This window comes from Chiloscyllium plagiosum, unplaced genomic scaffold (genome assembly GCF_037043375.1).
Source record: "Chiloscyllium plagiosum isolate Xiang-an unplaced genomic scaffold, Cpla_swu_hap1 HiC_scaffold_34, whole genome shotgun sequence".
Taxonomy (NCBI): domain Eukaryota; kingdom Metazoa; phylum Chordata; class Chondrichthyes; order Orectolobiformes; family Hemiscylliidae; genus Chiloscyllium; species Chiloscyllium plagiosum.
Genome location: NW_028270172.1, coordinates 7,958,654 through 7,978,855, shown reverse-complemented (window position 1 = coordinate 7,978,855; position 20,202 = coordinate 7,958,654). Strand labels below are relative to the sequence as shown.

General features: G+C 47.7%; 1 protein-coding gene across 8 annotated transcripts in view; it reads right to left on the bottom strand.

Annotated features, from left to right (window-relative positions):
- Window positions 1–19,983, bottom strand: part of LOC122564560 (cadherin-6-like) — a 225,666-nt gene extending 205,683 nt beyond the window's left edge. Inside the window, exon 1 of one of the 8 annotated variants that reach the window (XM_043719632.2) lies at window positions 19,685–19,983. The gene's annotated coding sequence lies outside the window, so the exon portion shown is untranslated. Of the gene's footprint in view, window positions 1–6,534; window positions 6,638–8,602; window positions 8,707–13,749; window positions 13,947–17,204; window positions 17,442–18,787; window positions 19,524–19,684 lie in introns of those variants that run through there. The other 7 variants (XM_087978477.1, XM_043719629.2, XM_043719634.2 and 4 more) reach the window with 7 other exon arrangements.
- Between the last annotated feature and the right edge of the window lie 219 nt (window positions 19,984–20,202).

The window sequence follows — 20,202 nt, the reverse complement described above, 5'->3', positions numbered from 1 at the left end:
CCAGACCCGATCCATGCGGAACACCATTGGTCACCGAGCTCCAGGCTGAATACTGTCCATCTGCTACCACCCTCTGTCTTCTACAGGCCAGCCAATTCTGTATACAGACAGTCAGATAACCCTGCATCCCATGCCTCCTTACATTCTGAATGAACCTACCATGGAGAACCTTATCAAATGCCTTGCTAAAATCCATGTACACAACATCCAGTGCTCTACCTTCATCAACGTGCTTTGTCACATCCTCAAAGAATTCAATAAGGTTTGTGAACTGCCCCTCACAAAAAGTCATGCTGACTATGTTTAATCAAACTGTGGTTTTCCAATAATCATAAATTCTGTCTCTCAGAATCCTCTCCAATATTTTGCCCAAAACTGACAATAAGACTGATTGGTCTGTAGTCCCAGGAATATTCCTATTCTCTTTCTTGAACAAAGGAATAACATTTTCCACCTGTCAATCATCTGGCACTATTCTAGTCGATGGTGAGGACGCAAAAATCATCACCAAAGGCGCAGCAATCTCTTCCCTTGCTTCCTGCAATATTCTTGGGTATATCCTGACAGGCTCAGGGGATTTATCTATCCTTATGTTTTTCAAATGTTTCAGCATATCCTCCTTCCTTACATCAACCTGTTCTGGCATATCAGTCTGTTTCACACTGTCCTTGGAAACATCAAGGTCCCTCTCAGTAGTGAATACTGAAGCAAATTTTTCATTAAGGACCTCCCCACTTCTTGTGACTCCAGGCGCAAGTTCCCTCCACTATCCCTGATTGGCCCTACCCTCACTCTGGCCATCCTCTTGTTACTAAGGGGCAACTTTTTCACACAAAGGATGGTGCGTGTATGGAATGAGTTGCCAGAGGAAGTGGTGGAGGCTGGTAAAATTAAAACATTTAAAAGGCATCTGGATGAGTATATGAATGGGAAGGGTTCAGAGGGATATGGGCCAAGTGCTGGCAAATGGGGCTAGGTTAGGTTAGGATATCTGGTCGGCATGGAGAGCTGTACATTTCTATGACTTTAAATATAAGTCAAATTAATTATTTTGACAAAAATCTTACCATCTCGATTGAAAAAAGTATTAGCTAGGGCAGGAAGCCTCATTTTCTCTTTTTGCCCTCAGACTGTAGTCTGCCGGCTGTTCATCAACTGAACTTGAAAGAGTTTCGAAGTGCAACAGATGGCTTTGCTGTTTATTTTTTATGAATATGTGACCTGCATGAGTTTAAATCTTGTCTTCAAAAGGAAGTGGGCTAGGCTGAAAGCCAGGATGTCAGTTCCTTTTACATTCTGTCCTTCATTTCTCTAATATGAAGAAAGTAATGATTACTTTTTTCTCTTCGTTAGCATCAGACTTATTCCATCAGTAAAATTAAAACACAAGTTTGACAGTCTTCACAACTCCAGTATCCACACAACATGGGCTGTGATCTCAGGTTTAGGAGACGGACCTTGAGATTGTTTGCATCCGTCAGTCTTGATCAGGTCTGCATGCAGCGAGCTTAGGTCAACTGCTGTCACCTTTCTCATCATTGTACCTTTTCAACCATCTCAGTTATCAAAAAACGCTTTTTCAAAATGAGTTCTCTCTCAGCTCACCACACTAACCTCTAACAGCCTCCACTCAGGTGGACAACATGTGACTTACTTTGCCTGGTTTTGACCTAAATGAAAATATTTTTTTCTTTCTGATTAACAAGTATGTTATAAAAGTATTAGCAGCAGTCCAAACATAATTTCATGAATAAATCTGATGTCCTTTGGTGTTTGTGACTTTTTTTGTTTCTGCTACCTTTAGATACCAAGTACTGTGTGTCTGCATTCTGAATATGTTGAAATGTCTCAAAGTAGATTGGAATAGAATAACATGCAATTTGCATTATGGAATCAAACCATTTAATACAATGAATCCAGCATTTACACTTCAGTCGGGACTCCTCCCATCATTCCTTATCTAACTCTGTCAGCATAGTGCCTTTCCTTTCTCTCTCATGTGTGTATCTAGTTTCCCCTTTAATATATTTGCATTGTTCACCTCAACTACTTCCTTTGTCATCAGTTCTCTATTCTCTCACCGGAAGAATTATCGAATTGTTCCAGTGTAGAAGGAGATTCAGCTTATCATGTCTGCACAGGTCCCTGAATGAGCAATATATCTTTACCATTCCTCTGCCTTCTCCAGTACCCTTGCACACTCCTCCTTTCCAGATAACAATCTAATTCCATCCTGCATGCCTTGATTGAACCTTTTCTGCCACACTCTCAGGCAGTGCATTCCACATCCTAAACAATTACTACATTGAAAGGTTTTTCCACATTTGCCATTGGTTCTTTTGCCAATCATCTTAAGTGTGTGTACTTCACTTCTGAGGAAGGGTCACTGGATCCCAAACGTTAACTCTGATTTCTCTGTACAGATGCTGCCAGGCTTGCTGAGCTTTTCCAGCAATTTTTGTTTTTGTATCTTAAATGTGCGCCCTCTCATTATTGATTGTTTGATGAGTAGGTAAGTCTATCCCCTGTCCAAAACCCCACTTTTTCTTCTTAAATCAAAACAGTCTTGAATTCTTCAATTTATGTCACTGAAATTCCTCATGTCTGGAACCATTCTCATGAATCTTTATGCACCTTATCTAAATCCTTTGAATCCTTTCCAAGTGTGGGTCCAGAACTGGATACAATGCTCCAGCTGAGGTTAAACTGATATCCAACGCAAGTTCAACAGATCCTTTTTGCTCTTGTTCCTCTATGATCCAATTAATAGGGGCTGGGAGACTTCCTTCTTTATTGACCATTCTCTTAACCTGTCCGCTACCTTCAATAATACACCTTCAGATATACACCCAGGCCCCTCTGTTCTGGCACCCTCTTTAGAATTAGAGCCTATATTTTATCTGTCTTTCCATTTTCTTTGTAAGAAAATGATTGAGGAGGTGCTAGACTTGTGGTATTATTGCTAACCTATTTATCCTGAGACTCAGGTCATGTTCTAGGGATCCTTGTTCAAATTCTGCTGTGTCAGATGGTGGAACTTGAATTCAATGTGAATCTGTAATTAAGAGTCTAATGACCATGAAATCATTGTCGATTGTCGGAAAACAAAATCTGGGTTCACTAATGTCCTTTTGGGAAGGAAACTGCTGTCTTTACCTAATCTGAGCTATATCTGATTCCAGACCCACAGCAATGTGATTGAAGTATAACTGTCCTCTGGGCAACCAGAGATGGGCAGTAAACACAGGTCCAGTCAGTGACACCCACATGCTACAAATGAATGAAATGATCAGGGGACAGAAGTTACTTCTGAATTCTCTAGTTTCACTCTTCCCTTCCCCTCAAAAGTGAAAACACCTTCCCAGTGGCTACGTTATAAAAACCTTCCACCATTTTAAAAATTTGGATTTCATAACATTTTCTTCCAACAACATTGGTCGGATGTTGTCAAAACTACCAGATTTAAATGTGATTGGTTTTCAGTTTCTAAGTGCTTATTTTAAATTAATTGGCTGGCTGATTTCAAGCTAGTTGCCAAAATATCAAAACAATCCTAAGGTTTGCAATCACCCAGCCAACTGATACATGTTTCAAATTTTAGTACTGTTCATACATTTTTAGCTGCTTACAGACACATTTTCCATGTAAATCTCCAAGCTTAGAAAAGCCTTCTACCTCTTAAAGGAGCCATGCACTTATCCCTCCTATCATTTTTACAAACAATCTCTAGCCTCCTACCTTCTACTTCATGAGTACTCTACACAGCTTTGTAACAATATTAAGCTGCTGTCATGAAATCCACAACAAATGATCAGACTGACCAATCATAAGAAGTGTGGTTTCCTTGATTCTATTTTGCTGGGACTCTAAAGTAGTTCAACATGGGAAGGCCACTCAGTAGCTCCAGTAGTAGCACCCCTACCTCCCTGATATTGACAATCACCAGTAAGGAGTCATGAGTATGGTGCTGGAAAAGCACAGCAGTTCAGGCAGCGTCCAAGGTGCGGGAGAATGGACATTTCAGGCATGGAAGACTCCACCCCGAAACTTCCATTCTCCTGCTCCTTGGATGCAACCTGGCCTGCTGTGCTTTTCCAGCAACACACTCTCAACTCTGATCTCCAGCATCTGCAGTCCTCACCTTCTACTAGAATCCCATTCGCATTTCGACTCACCTGCATGTGCTTTCACTCTGTGAATATTCTCTTTACTCAATATATGATGATTCTTCAATATATGATTATTCTTCATTTGTACAGTGAGCAATGCTACTGTTTGGGCTGAGCATTTCTGCCTGCACTCTTCCTCATTTTAGGGAAATATTCAAATTGGTACAACAGGATCATACTCACAGAAATGGCCATTTGGCTACCGAATGTGCAACCTATCTAGTCTGGTGCTTCCAAAACAGTAGTGGCAACTTGCTATCAAGACATAAAAAACTAGAAATAAGATTGAGTCCAAAACTGGGTTTCAGCCTTGTATCGCAGCTTTCTGCTCTTACAGGATAGTCAGAAGTGATGTCCACAGCGCAAAAAGATCCAAATTCAAATGGAGAGATATCCCTGTGTAAGACCACTCCTAATTCAGAAAATACTTTAACATTTATCTTGATCCCAAAATGATCCAGTGTCTCACTCAGGAATTTTGTACCTGTAACACTTTTCCAATAAGTACTGAGAATAATGAAGCAGCTATGAATCCCTAAGTGCTACTCGCTGCCAATTACTGATTAGGTGAGACAACAAGAATACATCAGTAGCTACTCAATTTGTTGAAAACAGAAATGTAAATTATAAAATGATTATTTGGAGAAACAGAAAAATGATGTGAAGGATTAATATTCTACATGCCATTGCTCATGCAAGTGGCCTTTCAAGAAGAGACAAAGTTACTGGAATCAGCAATCAATTAACAGCAAAGGAAGGTCTGCTAAAATAGAAACACACATAATAGATTGCAAATTTAACAAAACTCTTACATTATTCCCCAGGCAATCCTTATTACTGGCAGCCAGAAATCAATCAGTAGTTTAATAAAAATACTTAATCTATTGCCTATGTGACTCCAACACAGAAAGTGATGTGCCACTAATTATAAGACAATTTCACAAATTAAAAACTCTAATTTCATGATTTCTCACAAATTTCAATGCGATTCATATTTAGGGGAGGGAAATCAACTTGGCACCATCAAAGTTTGCTTGTTCATTCCAATGAAAGGCTGCAGGCCTGACTGACAAAACCTTATTGCCTTAAGTGTGTTAAGGTTCCTTTTCAAACTGTTAGTAAAACTGGCCAATTGGTGCTGGCTCAGGGCACAATCATCTTAAAATGTCCACACTATCCACACAAATACAGGCCTCCCAAAATACACACTGAAAAATAGATACTTATCAGAAGCACACATGCACCCAGACACAAAACATTCCTCAATATAAACACACATACACTCCACAGACACACACATCTGCGCATACACAAATACACACACACACACTTATACATTGGCAGACACAGACACTCATACATAGGCAAACACACATAAAGGACACACTGATAGACACATGCCATGAAATGAATAAAGCCCCATTACAGACACCCACATAAACATACACATGATCAACAACACACATTCACACGCAGACGCACACAAAAAGACACAGACAGATGCAGACCTTGACACAAACATGGCTCCATACACACACCCACATAAACTCACACATCAACAACATAAACCCGCACATGGGCACACACACAAATAGACACAACTATTCTCTCATACATACTTTGAGACACACCATTAGCTTACACATTTACACAAATACACTCACCCCAATACATGCACACGTTCACAACTGTAACTTTTGAACACAAATTTATATTAGTGAGAGTAACCTTTCTCTTCCTATGCAGCTTGTCGGTCAGTCAGATAGCTTTTACAGTGAACAAGGGTGACCCTGGCAAACTTTGATGGTGCAAGAACTGGGGATGCTGTAAATCAGAAACAAAAACAGAAGTTGCTGGAAAAGCTCAGCAGGTCTGGCAGCATCTGTGAAGAGAAATCAGAGTTAATGTTAACTCTGATTTCTTTGATGATTCCAGGTTTATTTTCCTCCTCCAATAATTACCTAAAAGTTGTGAGGAATCATTAAATAGGAATTACTAGTTCTTGAAGTTGACACATCTCAATCTGTACTTTGAATGCAATAGGCTGAAGGATTTTTAAAGTTTGTGTCTGATTTCTGGCTGCCAGTAATAAGGATTGCCAAAACAATGTCATAGTTTTGTTACATTTGCAATTTACTGGAGACAGGGAGTGAGGAGTTTATATAGCCCTGGTGAAAAAGGACAACGTATCTATGTGCAACTTTGCAGTATTAAAGACGGTGATGGATCTAAAGCCCATGTAATTAACAGAAGCACACAACAGTCAGTTTCCCACTTCCACTTAAATCTCCAGCCAGACATCAGTCCTGGGATTCAAATCTAAAACCAAATCACAGAGGAGTCTCTGGTGGGGCGGTGTCCCTACCTCTGAGTCAGAAGGCCCGGATTCAAGTTCCATCTACTCCAGCAGTGTGTAATAACATCACTGAACAGGTCGATGAAGTAATATTAAAAGCGGCTTACAATGGGATGCGTTGCAAATGCCACTTGTCCTGGCTGGGAGGGGAATAATGCATTGAAAGAAGCCTTTGAAACGAACGCATTTTCCTGACCCACAAAACAAGCTGCATTTGTACAATCTGAGCTGCCGGTGAATTTTGACAAACTGTGAAGTTGTTGCCCGTTTATTTCGGTTCGGTTCGAAACTTTTCATTGTCTGGGAGGGCATTAAACACAAAAGCATTGAAAAGCCACTCGCATCTTCTTCAGGATAGGCCGGGGTTGGAATTTGAAAGCCTTTAGATAATGGTCTGAAAGCAAGAAGTTGACGGTAGCTCTGTCCTTTCATGAATCTGACTGAATAAACAGAGGAACAGCGTGGGGCGAGACCGCAGGAGGGAGCTAGACCTCTACAGAAGAGAGGGACAGACAGAGAGCGAGACAGTGCACTTGGTGTTCGTACAATCGCCAGCACACCATCTCTCTCATCGCAATTTGCTCCAAATATAACCTGTCCTGCAAAATGCAGAGAAAGCAGAAATCATGATTCAACTCAGGGATAAATCTGTGTGAAATGTCGATTACTGCACTGCCAAGCTGCTAATAACTGACTAATATATTTCTGCACTTGCGCTTTTCTGACCTTTGGAAGTTGTGTAAGTGTAACTGAAGTTTTTTTTCTCTCTCTCTGACACTGTGGTCGGCAGTTTTCTAAGAATTCCAAACGAGGGTTTGTGGGGAAGCAGATTGGGAGAGAAATTGGAATCTGCCGGTTTCTGTTTTCCCTCGTGCAGACTTGCAAATGCCGAGTTCACAACATTGTTCCATTTACTTGCAAATTACATTCAACTTTACACACAGTCTCCAGTGCGGGCCATGAATTATTCCTCAAAATATGGTTCTGTCGCTAGGGCTGAGTTTTATGTTATGGTGACAGATGGTCTCTGTAATATAAGAATTATTGTAAACTTCACACACAGAGAGAAATCTCGAGAATGGTCGCGATTTCAGTGGTGATCCTCTCAATCGGAGACTCTCCGCTATCGCCACTAAAACACCCACAAACGTCTACTTTCAGCCGCTAGTCGAGACAACATTCTTGTCACGTTACACGGAATAAAAAAAAGCTAAACATTGCAGATTCAATGGCGCAGTAACCCACCCGAACCGTGCAAGAACAGAAATGACAAAATGATTGTGGTTTGAGGTTATATCGTTGACACAGTCTCTCTCTCTCACACACACACACTGCAGTACTGGTCCCACACTCCGAGGCCGGGCAATGATATGGTTTCAATCAGGGGACGCTTGCTGGGCGGTGAATTGAAGAATATAACTTTTTATTCTCCTTCATCCCCCACCCCGTCTCTCTGGCCCTGTCTAGCCCCCAGTCGGAGAATGAGCTCAAATCCGATGGAAATGTGGAAGGGAAGCAAATTGGCGAACCCCAGACTGCCCAGACCTCCAACTAATAACCACCCCTCAGGGCTAGAGGGGGAGAGGCAAACTTTCTCTCCCAACTCAGTAACAGAGTCAGGTTTTTTTTTTCCCCCCAGAACAGAAAAGGCGTTTACTTTCCCAACCCCGGGCTGGCTTGGAAGGAAACACAAGCATTGCAACATGTTCAGACGCTTTGCCGAGCTGCCGGTGTTAATTTGCAGGACGGCGCGCCAGAAATGTCAATGAGATGCAGTTGGGAACTGAGACAAGTCTCTCTGCACACACTAACGAACGGAATGAGAGAGAAGGTGGCGGTAGAAACCTGGTGAGGGGAAACTTCACATTACATCTGGGTCAGAAAAGGTTCAAATGAAAGCAGAGCCGTGGCGGCCCTCCCGATGTTTATTCAAGAGAGCTGTCCAGCTTCCAGAGTCTCCTTCACTCAAAACCCTAACAGCCAATGTGTAATGAACAACACTAGAGTGGTCACTGGGACACCGACTAGCTTACTCTTCATTGGTTTCGATGAAGCTTCGTATTGGTTGTGTTCTGACCTGGGAGGCAGCGAGGAGCAGAACCATTGAGTTCCCGTTCTCCATCTCCTCCGAAGATGTCTCGGCGGCCAATCAGCCCATCGCACTTGGAAAGGGCTGATCCAATTTACCCAAAGTCGCTCCCCTCCGCCACCAGCCCTGCCAATATTTTTCACAGAAGATTGGAGACTGACGGTTCTCACTCAGCGAGGCGACCCCCACATCCAGCCTCACCCCCCCATACACTCACCCCAACATCCCCCACACACTCTCACCCCAGCCCCATACCCAGCCTCACCCCCCATACACTCACCCCAACATCCCCCACACACTCTCACCCCAGCCCCCATACCCAGCCTCACCCCCCATACACTCACCCCAACACCCCGCACACTCTCACCCCAGCCCCCATACCCAGCCTCACCCCCCATACTCTCACCCCAACACCCCGCACACTCTCACCACAACCCCCAAAGCCAGCTTTATCCCCCCACACTCACCCCAACACCCCGCACACATCACACCAACCCCCATATCCAGCCTTACTCCCCCACACCCCCATACCCAGCCTCATCCCCATACCCAGCCTCACCCCCCACACCCTCATACCCAGCCTCATCCCCACACCCCCATACCCAGCCTCACCCCTACACCCCCAAACCCAGCCTCATCCCCACACCCCCATACCCAGCCTCACCCCTACACCCCCAAACCCAGCCTCACCCCCCACACCCCCATACCCAGCCTCACCCCCACACCCCCATACCCAGCCTCCCCCCATACCCAGCCTCACCCACCACAATCCCAAACCCATCCTCATTCCCCAAACCCTCATACCCAGCCTCACCCACCACACAGCCATACCCAGCCTCATCCACATACCCAGCCTCACCGCCCACAACCCCAAACCCAGCCTCATTCCCCAAACCCTCATACCCAGCCTCACCCCCCACACCACCATACACAGCCTCGCCCCCATACCTAGCCTCACCGCCCACAACCCCATACCCAGCCTCACCCCCCATACACTCACCCCAACATCCCCCACACACTCTCACCCCAGCCCCATACCCAGCTTCACCCCCCATACACTCACCCCAACATCCCCCACACACTCTCACCCCAACCCCCATACCCAGCTTCACCCCCCATACACTCACCCCAACATCCCCCACACACTCTCACCCCAGCCCCATACCCAGCCTCACCCCCCATACACTCACCCCAACATCCCCCACACACTCTCACCCCAGCCCCATACCCAGCCTCACCCCCCATACACTCACCCCAACACCCCGCACACTCTCACCCCAACCCCCATACCCAGCTTCACCCCCCATACACTCACCCCAACATCCCCCACACACTCTCACCCCAGCCCCATACCCAGCCTCACCCCCCATACACTCACCCCAACATCCCCCACACACTCTCACCCCAGCCCCATACCCAGCCTCACCCCCATACACTCACCCCAACACCCCGCACACTCTCACCCCAACCCCCATACCCAGCTTCACCCCCCATACACTCACCCCAACATCCCCCACACACTCTCACCCCAACCCCCATACCCAGCCTCACCCCCCCATACACTCACCCCAACATCCACCACACACTCTCACCCCAACCCCCATACCCAGCCTCACCCCCCCATACACTCACTCCAACATCCCCCCCACACTCTCACCCCAACCCCCATACCCAGCCTCACCCCCCATACACTCACCCCAACATCCCCCACACACTCTCACCCCAGCCCCATACCCAGCCTCACCCCCCATACACTCACCCCAACACCCCGCACACTCTCACCCCAACCCCCATACCCAGCTTCACCCCCCATACACTCACCCCAACATCCCCCACACACTCTCACCCCAACCCCCATACCCAGCCTCACCCCCCCATACACTCACCCCAACATCCACCACACACTCTCACCCCAACCCCCATACCCAGCCTCACCCCCCATACACTCACTCCAACATCCCCCCCACACTCTCACCCCAACCCCCATACCCAGCCTCACCCCCATACTCTCACCCCAACACCCTGCACACTCTCACCCCAACCCCCATATCTAGCCTCACCTCCCCCATACTCCCAAACTCAGCCTCACCCCCAACATTCCCATACACAGCCTCACCCCCCATACTCTCACCCCAACACCCCGCACACTCTCACCACAACCCCCAAAGCCAGCTTTTATCCCCCCACACTCACCCCAACACTCCGCACACACTCACACCAACCCCCATATCCAGCCTTACTCCCCCACACCCCCATACCCAACCTCATCCCCATACCCAGCCTCACCCCCCACACCCTCATACCCAGCCTCATCCCCACACCCCCATACCCAGCCTCACCCCTGCACCCCCAAACCCAGCCTCACCCCCCACACCCCCATACCCAGCCTCACCCCCAGACCCCCATACTCAGCCTCCCCCCATACCCAGTCTCACCCACCACAATCCCAAACCCATCCTCATTCCCCAAACCCTCATACCCATACCACCCTCATACCACACAGCCATACCCAGCCTCATCCACATACCCAGCCTCACTGCCCACACCACCATACCCAGCCTCGCCCCCATACCTAGCCTCACCGCCCACAACCCCATACCCAGCCCCACCCCCCAGACCCCCATAACCAGCCTCACACCCCACAACCCCAAGCTCAGCCTCACCCCCACACTCCCAAACCCAGCCTCACCCCTCACACCCCCATACCCAACCTCACCCCCACACTCCCATACCCAGCCTCACACCCCACAACCCCAAGCCCATCCTCACACCCCCACATCCCCATATCCAGCCTTACCCCCCACACCCCCAAGCCCAGCCACAACCCCCACACCCCCATACCCAGCCTCAACCCCCACACCCCCATACCCAGCTTCACCCCCCACAGTCCCATACCCAGCCTCACCCCACACCCCCATACCCAGCCTCACCCCCCACACCCCCATACCCAGCCTCACCCCCCACACTCCCATACCCAGCCTCACCTCCACTACCCCAAACCCTGCCTCACCCCCACACTCAGCCTCACTCCCCACACCCCCATACCCAGCCTCAACCCCCACACCCCCAAACCTAGCCTCTCCCATCCACACCCCCAAACCCAACCTCACCTGCCACACCCCCATACCCAGCCTCACCCCTCACATCCCCGTACCCAGCCTCACCCCCCACATCCCCATACCCAGCCTCACCCCCCACACCCCATACCCAGCCTCACCCCCACACCCCCATACCCAGCCTCACCCCCCTCATACCAAGCCTTCTATCCTCCCACCCAGACAGTTTGATCTGTGTGTGTGCCGTACCCCAGGCCAGTCATTTCTGTTCGGTCAAGCCACAGTTGGAATGTGTGTGGGCTGGGGCACAAGGGGAGCTGGGGGGTGAGGCTATAGGTACATGGAATAACTGGGGCTGAGGGGGATGTGGGGATTGGCTGTGCCATACAGCAATGTGTTGGGCCATTGTTCTTACTGCTGGCATATCCACATGAAGACAATCTCCATGTCCCTGCTAGAGAATGATCCAAATGGTGCTGCTTCTGCAGGTTAAAAATAAACTGCAACCAGCCTTTAGCCCCAGCAGGCAGTACTCAGCACCAGTCGCCGCTGTAACTCTCTGTCCAGATGACACCTTTCAGCCGACTCTCTTCACAGTCACAGTTCTGCAGTAACCTTTCACACACACACACTCACTCACAGTCACACACACAGACACACACTCACACACACACTGGCACACACAAACAGACACACACTCAGTCACAGACACACTTCTGCACACACACACACTCATTTTCTCACACACAGACTCACTCACACACAATCACTCTTACACATACACTTAAAAACACACACGCACACACTCAGACACACTCACTTACATGCACACACATTCTCACACATACTCATTCACACACACGCACACTCACTCACTCTTATACACACGCTCACACATTCACACACACACTCACTCAAACTCACTCTCTCAGGTACACAACACACACAGTCACTCATACAGATGCACTCACACACAAACTCACTCACACAGTCGCTCTTATACACAAATACCCTCTCACATAGTCGATTTCATGCACACACTCACTGTAAAACACACACACATTCACTCTCACATTCACACACTCACATACTCACCCTCTCACACACACATTCACTCTCACTCACATTCACACATTCTCTCTCTCTCACACACACACTCAGTGACTGTGCAGAGGAAGTGGTTGGGGTGGGGAGAGCGCCTGGACTGAGATCCAGTTAACCTGCTTCACTGAGCGGAGGCTGAGCCGAGCGGAAACAGACGTTTGATCCAAAGCTGCTGCTCAAATTACGGTGCTGAAGGATTGGGGTGGGGGTCGGGCACATAGAAACATAGTAACTCGGAGCAGGGGGAGGCCATTCGGCCCTTCGAACCTCCTTCGCCATTCAATATGATCATGGGCTGATGATCCAAAGCTCCTGCTTTCTTCCCAATACCCTTTGATCCCTTTAGCCCTGACTCCTTCCTGAAAACATTCAATGTTTCGGTCTCAACCACCTTATGACAGAGAATTCCACAGCTCTCTGGGTGAAGAAATGTCTCCTCATCTCAGGCCGAAATGACCTGCCCTGTGCCCTTACGTTGTGTCCCCTGCTTCTGAACCCCCTGGTCATTGGGAACATCCTTGGTAAGTTCACTCTGTTCAGTCCTGTTAGAATTTTATAGGCTTCTGTCAGATCCGAGCCTCCAACCCCACCCCAACCATTCTTGGGAACTCCAGTGAATATAATCCTAACCCACACAATCTCTGCTCGTGGCAAACAGCTTTGATTGGGAACTGGATCGGACCAGTTCCAAATGTATCTCAAACCTGACTTCAGACACTGTGCCCGTTCTAACGCAAATATCTATTAATCTCCGCGCCGTTTCAAAGTTGTTAGAAACAGGACAAGAAACAGTCTAGAGCTATAATACCATTTTTTAAAAAAGCAACATGTTGGAAATCAGAAATAAAGACTGGCGCTACCTGTATTATAAACCATGTCAGCGTTTTCCACAACTATTTTAGCACGCTCGTGAACAAGGACATTGTGAAATTAATTGTTGTAGAAATATCCTGTCTTAGAATTTCAAAAACTCACCCATCACATACAAAGGGGGACGCAGCTCAATTCCCCGGCACAACATCCCAGTTCTGGCAGAATTAAACTTCATAAAGGCGCATCAGACAGATAAAAAAAAACTGGTCACTTTTTTTGAAACCTGCTCGGAAGTGCCATTGCTTGAAACCGGGCCTCCTGGCTCAGAGAGAGGGATCGACCACTACACCACAAGAGCCCTCAGTACTCCTTGGCAAATACAACCTTTATTCGGTTTGTACACTGAAAGAACAGGTGCCCAGTTGGTTTACTCTGCCCCTGAACAACATTATGTCACGGCTGGGCCCTTTGTCTTTCAGTATCGAACCTGAAAAGGGAACAGTTCTGAGGCGCTCTGTTTTGATCTGTCTTTCTCCACCGCTGGGTACATCTGCAACAAATTGCTTACGTTCTATCTCCATCCCTGGTTTCCACAAGTCTTTCCAATTAACACTTGATAGTGTGTACTGCATAGTTAGGATGAGCTTTTTATATTAAAAAAAATCAAGTGTCCAACCCTGAAATAAGTTCCAAACATTTAAACTTCGCCCGATTCCATGTCCCCCTAACCTTACATCTCTTCTGGTCTTACACGGTCCCAGCAATTTAGCATTTACGGAGTTCCAACATCCGCTGCTCGATCTTCCTTATCGGAGCATGTTAGAGCAGCAAGAATTAGTCAGGCCTCCTGTGTGTCTATATTATGAAAATTAACCAGTTCAAATCTGTGATTACAGCAGGGTTTTTTTGGGGGGGGGAAGAGGTTGATCCCGGACCTCACGACTCAGAGGTAGGGACACTACCACCGCATCACTAGAAGTCCAGCAGTCTCAGATCCGCCATCCAGCCTACCCTTAATAACCTTCCACCAATGCCTTACTTTACAATAACCTATTCCCCTCTTCTTTCTAAAACATTCATAGACTCTGCTTCCACCACTTTTTCGGGAACAGCCTTTCTGAGAGCGAGAGAGAAATCGCAGAACCTCTGTTTTGAATAGATGGCCCTGATTTTTAAACAGTGACCCCCAGTCACTTAGCATCATTTTTAAAACCAATAAAGTCCGAGCAAGAGTGAGACATAACCAACTTGTGTCAAAATTGATATTACCAGTTCGCCAACAAATTCGAGAAGAATTGTTGTTACGCAAGTCACATGAAGTTTATATGCAATCTGCCGTATATTATTTAACCAGTGAGGGTCTGTACTTATCCAGCGCAGTTAGAACTTTCAGAAACACATGACAATCGATCACGGTTACTGCTGTCACTGTCTCTGATGGCCGCTGACAATGGCGAGCTGTTTGTGTAATGTTTATAGATGTGTTGCGATTTTGCTGCTGCCAGGCCATGGGTGTTAGTGTACAGTGCAGTGCTGTGTCTGATGGGAATCTCAATCCCACGGAACAAGTTCTCCCCAGGTAATTCTACTGTTTAATGTCGTGTCTGCGAATCGGTAAGTACGCTGCTTGGCTGCTGGATTGGAGATCACAGGAGCTGAGCTTGGAAAGTTTTTCCTGCCTGTACAATTCTGAAGCCCCTTCGCAATCACACCGTGGACAACGCAGGCGAAATCACAGCGTGAGGAGGACCACGTGACGGGGAGCAGCTTTCTGAGCTGCTCAAATTTGACCAAAAACAAAAAAAAAGTCTTGATTCACTTTTGATGGAAATGTATCTGGTGCTGCGGCGGCACTGTGGCTCAGTGGTTAGCACTGCTGCCTCACAGCGCCAGGGAGCCGGGCTCGGATTCAGCCTCGGGTGACTGCCTGTGTGGGGTTTACACATTCTCCCCGTGTCTCTGTGGATTTCCTCCCAAAGATGTGCATGTTAGGTGGATCGCTCATGCTAAGTTGCCCATAGTGTTAGGTGCATTAGTCAGAGGGAAATGCTTCCATTGTGAATTACTCTTCCGAGGGGCAGTATGGACTTGCTGGGCCGAAGGGCCTGTTTCCACACTGTGGGGAATTTTATCATATCGCATTATATTCCTCTTTCATGCCAATTGTTCGTTTTGGCGAATATTTACATGTGAATTATGTACACGATTGCAGCGTCATCTCGAGTAGAGGTTACATTTAAAATCAGATTTTCACAATCCGCACTGTTTAATTTTCACCCTTTGGCACCCCCCCCCCCCCCCCCCCCCCCAACCACTCCCGGGTTGGCGTTTTAACTGAGGACCTGAAATTTAACAGCAGACTTCAAGAAAACTTGAAGGAGCATGTCCATAATGTCCTGAGAACAAATAATGCTGGAGGTCACAGCGGGTCAGGCAGCATCCACGGGGAGAGAGGTGGTTGAGCATGGACGATCCGCTGTCATCCCCAGCATCTTTGTCTTCAGCACAGATTCCAGCATCTGCAGGAATTGGCTCCTGCATTGTGTCAAAAACGTCCTGCAGCAACTCCAGACGGGAGCAAGACCAGGGACTTATCTTGCTCCCTGTAAACCTCAACACATTCGCTTCGAGTATTTAACTCCGGAATCTCTGTATTGATAACGGAGAGGCTGCTGCTGTGCATTACAGGAAGATCATTGCTCTTTGCTCACTTCAGCGAGACTGCCCTGGCTGTTTCCTCATCCTTTCGAAGTTTCTCACCTCGCATCAGTCAATCACTCTGTCTCAGTGGGGAAGAGGAAAGAGCGACTTGTTTAGATAATGTAAATTCCATTATTGCTGCCCCCATCAATCTTGATTTATTTAATCTACCAGTCTCTGCTGAGCAGTAATTAAGCCTCTGCTATTCTGTCTGGATCCATGCACTGGTGCAGTGGCAGATGGATTTATCTGAGAGCCGTCTCGGAGCTGGCTTTCTGGAAGAATAAAGTGACCGGGCAGCAAAGAGTTAAGTGGTCCATGTTGGACTCTAAGAAATTATGGTTAATTATGATTCGAACAGAGGCCAGGAGTTGGATTATACAGGTGGATGTTCATTTTATTCAGAGACAGTGTTCAATTCCCCGTTCAGGCGAACACACGGAGGTGGCTGGAGTGGGGGTGTTGGGGAGTGGGGGGGGGGGGGGGAGGGGAATGAAGTGTCTGTATTTGGTGAAAACCCATGAGCATGAACAGAAAGCGAACCGGGCGCAGGGAGCTCGCCGCTCCAATGCAGTGCAGAGTGCAGCCGGCCGAATGGGTTAAAATTCATTTGTGCGTGTGCCAAAACAGGACGCTTTTCTGCGCCTCTTCCACCCCCATTCCCACACTCCAGAGACAGGGAATTCCGCCCCTCTAGCTCTGAGACACACTCAGGGGGAACACGGGAAGTGCTGTGGAGCTGGGGCCTGAGCGGAAGGGAGCCCAGGGAGAGCTCTCGGCCGAACAGTTACATTATTGGAGTAACCATTTCACATAAAATACACCAAGCCGCTGCTGTTTGGGAAGCCCTCACTTTGTTTGGATAGAAACAGGCGGCAGGCAAACGCAGCGCTAATCGCCCCCGCTTTAGCACACACCTTGTGAACTGCTTTCACTTTGAGCAACTCCCAGATTGCCTCCTCAGCCCGGCGTCTGTCCAGTCGACACTTTCCCAGCTCCTAAACACAACGCAATGGGGAGCTGCATGGAGGAGCTAGCACGGGCGAGATGGGCCGACTCGGCGCTCAGGGTGCCTTCCAGTGCAAGTGAATGGGGACAGCTGGCCAGGGCACAAGCTGGAGGGGACAATCCTCAAAGAGGGTTGGAAAGCCACAACAGACCATTTCGCGACTCCCGGGCAGTGGGATTGGGAGCAGAGTACTCCAGAACTCGCCACTGAGTGAGACAGCAGCAGCCGGGGAGAGGGGGAGAGGGGGTGGGCTGGAATACCCCCGTGAATTACCCCACAGCATTGGAAGACTTTGGCGCTTCGAGTTCTCCGAGAGGTAGATGCGTTCGGAGTGGAATCTGTGAGCAGCGAATCCTTCACAAACACACACAGCCACACTCACACACACACACATGCAGGCACACACACGCACACACACACAGGCAAACACACAGGCGCACACACACACACTCACAGGCACACACACACACACAGGCACACACACAGGTGCACACACACACTCACAGGCACACACACACACACAGGCACACACATACAGGCACACACACTCACACAGGCACACAGACACACACACAGACACACACACAGGCACACAGACACACAGATACACACACACACAGGCACCCACTCACACACACACAGGCACACATCTCTGTCAGATTTATATGCGACCAGCATCTGAAGGTCAGCGCCACACCGCCCAAAATGCTAAATACCGAACTGGGGAAAGTCACCGGGCGAGGAGAGAGAGGCCTTTGGGGTTGTGTTTGATTGCTAGCAGCTCTCCCTCTCTGTTCTGAGCTCGGCTGCTTTCCGCCGGCTTCAGGGGTCTCGGAAGCTCCTTAGTTGGTGTCTGGCGCATGTTGCTCATCCTCGCTTGACCTTGGGCTCAGCCAGCAGCCTCCTGCCCAGCCAACCTGGGCAGGGTAAGGATTCGCCCACATTGCCAATCTAACAGCGCTCCCCCCCAAACCAACCCAACCCAGCCCACCGCCCATCTATCTGAGAGAATTGTCGCTACGACATCGAAATAGTAATCCTGAGTAATTCACTTTCTGTTTTCGGATGTTTAGACTCAGCCACGGTAAAGCTGGTCAGATGTATTGCAATTAAGACGAACTATTAAACTTAGGTCCAACACACACACACAAATTGCAACTCGATCTCACAATAGGCAACAACACTTTGTGCAAAAGGGTACGGTACCAACACGTCTTTCTAAATCCCATCCCCCGATATTTCTCCCTCACCATCTCAACGCTGCAATCCTCCTCAACTCAAATTAAGTACAGTGCGCGTTTTATTACAGCGACGGTAAATACAAAGGCTGTCTCTGCGTTAAGAGAGAGAAAGAGAGAGGGGTGGTGGTGGTGGTGGGGTGGGGAAATATTGCAAATAAGATCGCTTCCCGTTTCATGTATAAAACCTTCCAACAAAGTACCGCTGTAAAGCCAAAAAGCTCCATCAGGACAAGAAGGGGAGAGCACTTACCGCTGACAGAGGCTGTGTGTCAGTGAGAGACAGTGGTGCTTGCATCGCCGACAGGGAACACGCTGTTGCTGTCTCTGCCAGCGCGGCTCCTTCTGCGATGCCGTGATTTCTTTCTCCCCGAGACTGACTTCTTCCATCTACTTCAACGCTCCTTCTAGAGGCAGGGATCCGCAGCCCCCGAGGGTGGGCTGGAAGGAGCTTTCCTACCTGTCAGCTTCCTGATTGGTGACCACTCGGTTTTCAGGCTCTCGTTATTGACAATAGCATCCTCCTGAAACAGAGGGAGGGTTGACAGGACTGTGGGCTCTACTCTGTACGGACGGCAGGGCACTGGGAATTCTGGCTCTTTCAGACTGAGGAATTTGCAAGTGAATTCAGTGGGAGCTTACAGTGAAGTGGTTTATATGAATAGAACCTCCCCCCGCCATAAACACACACACACACAAACACAGATAGTGATGGATTGACCTCTCTGTTTGAAGTCTTAAGCAATGGCATTCTCTCCCACCTCTACACACTCCCCCCAAAGCAAAATATAATCTGCTTTCTTTCATGATCTGTGATAATAAAAGATGAAACAAACCTACAAATTGTAAACCATTTTCAGTTCAGGCACCTCCACCCCACAGAGTAGCCTTTGCAGTTCCCCAGCAGAACCAGAGATCAGCAGCTCATTGATCAAAACACTGTCTCAAAACAGCAGCCACCTCCTGGAACACAACTTGTGATTTCTTATCTTTCATTGGCAAAACATAATATACAAAAGCAAAGGAAAACAATAACATTCTGGTGATGAAAGGCTCAATTATTTTGGACACACATTGCTTCACTACTCTTAAAGAACTAATATATTCATAGAATTCTAACAAGAAAATGCTTTTGCGCTAAATGACTTACTTCAATTGCTGGTTATGTAAATATTTAGCTGTAAAGTAATCCTTGCTTTTGCTGGTTAACTCTCCGCAACACTAAAATGTGTGTGTGTGTGCAAGACAGAGACAGATAGATTGTGTGTTGGAGAATGTGTGTGAGAGAAAGCTTATACCTGTATGTGTGTGAGACAGTGTTCTTGTAAATAATGTGTACATTTGTGATTTTGTGTGTGTTTGTAAGGGTGCATTTGTATGTGTGAGAGTGTGATTATATCATAGGACATAGAACACAGAACAGTACAGCACAGGAATGGACCCTTTGGCCCACAATGTTGTGTGAAACATGACACCAAATTAAACTAATTCTTTCTGCCTGCCCTTGGTCCATATCCCTCTATTCCTTACATATTCATGTCTATCATTGTGCACACGAATGTATATGTTTTCGAATAAACCCTGTCGAGGTATCATTTTTTCTAGTATCCATCCCCTGAGCAACTGAAGCAGCAGGCTTTGAATCTCATTCACATTCCATGGGAACAC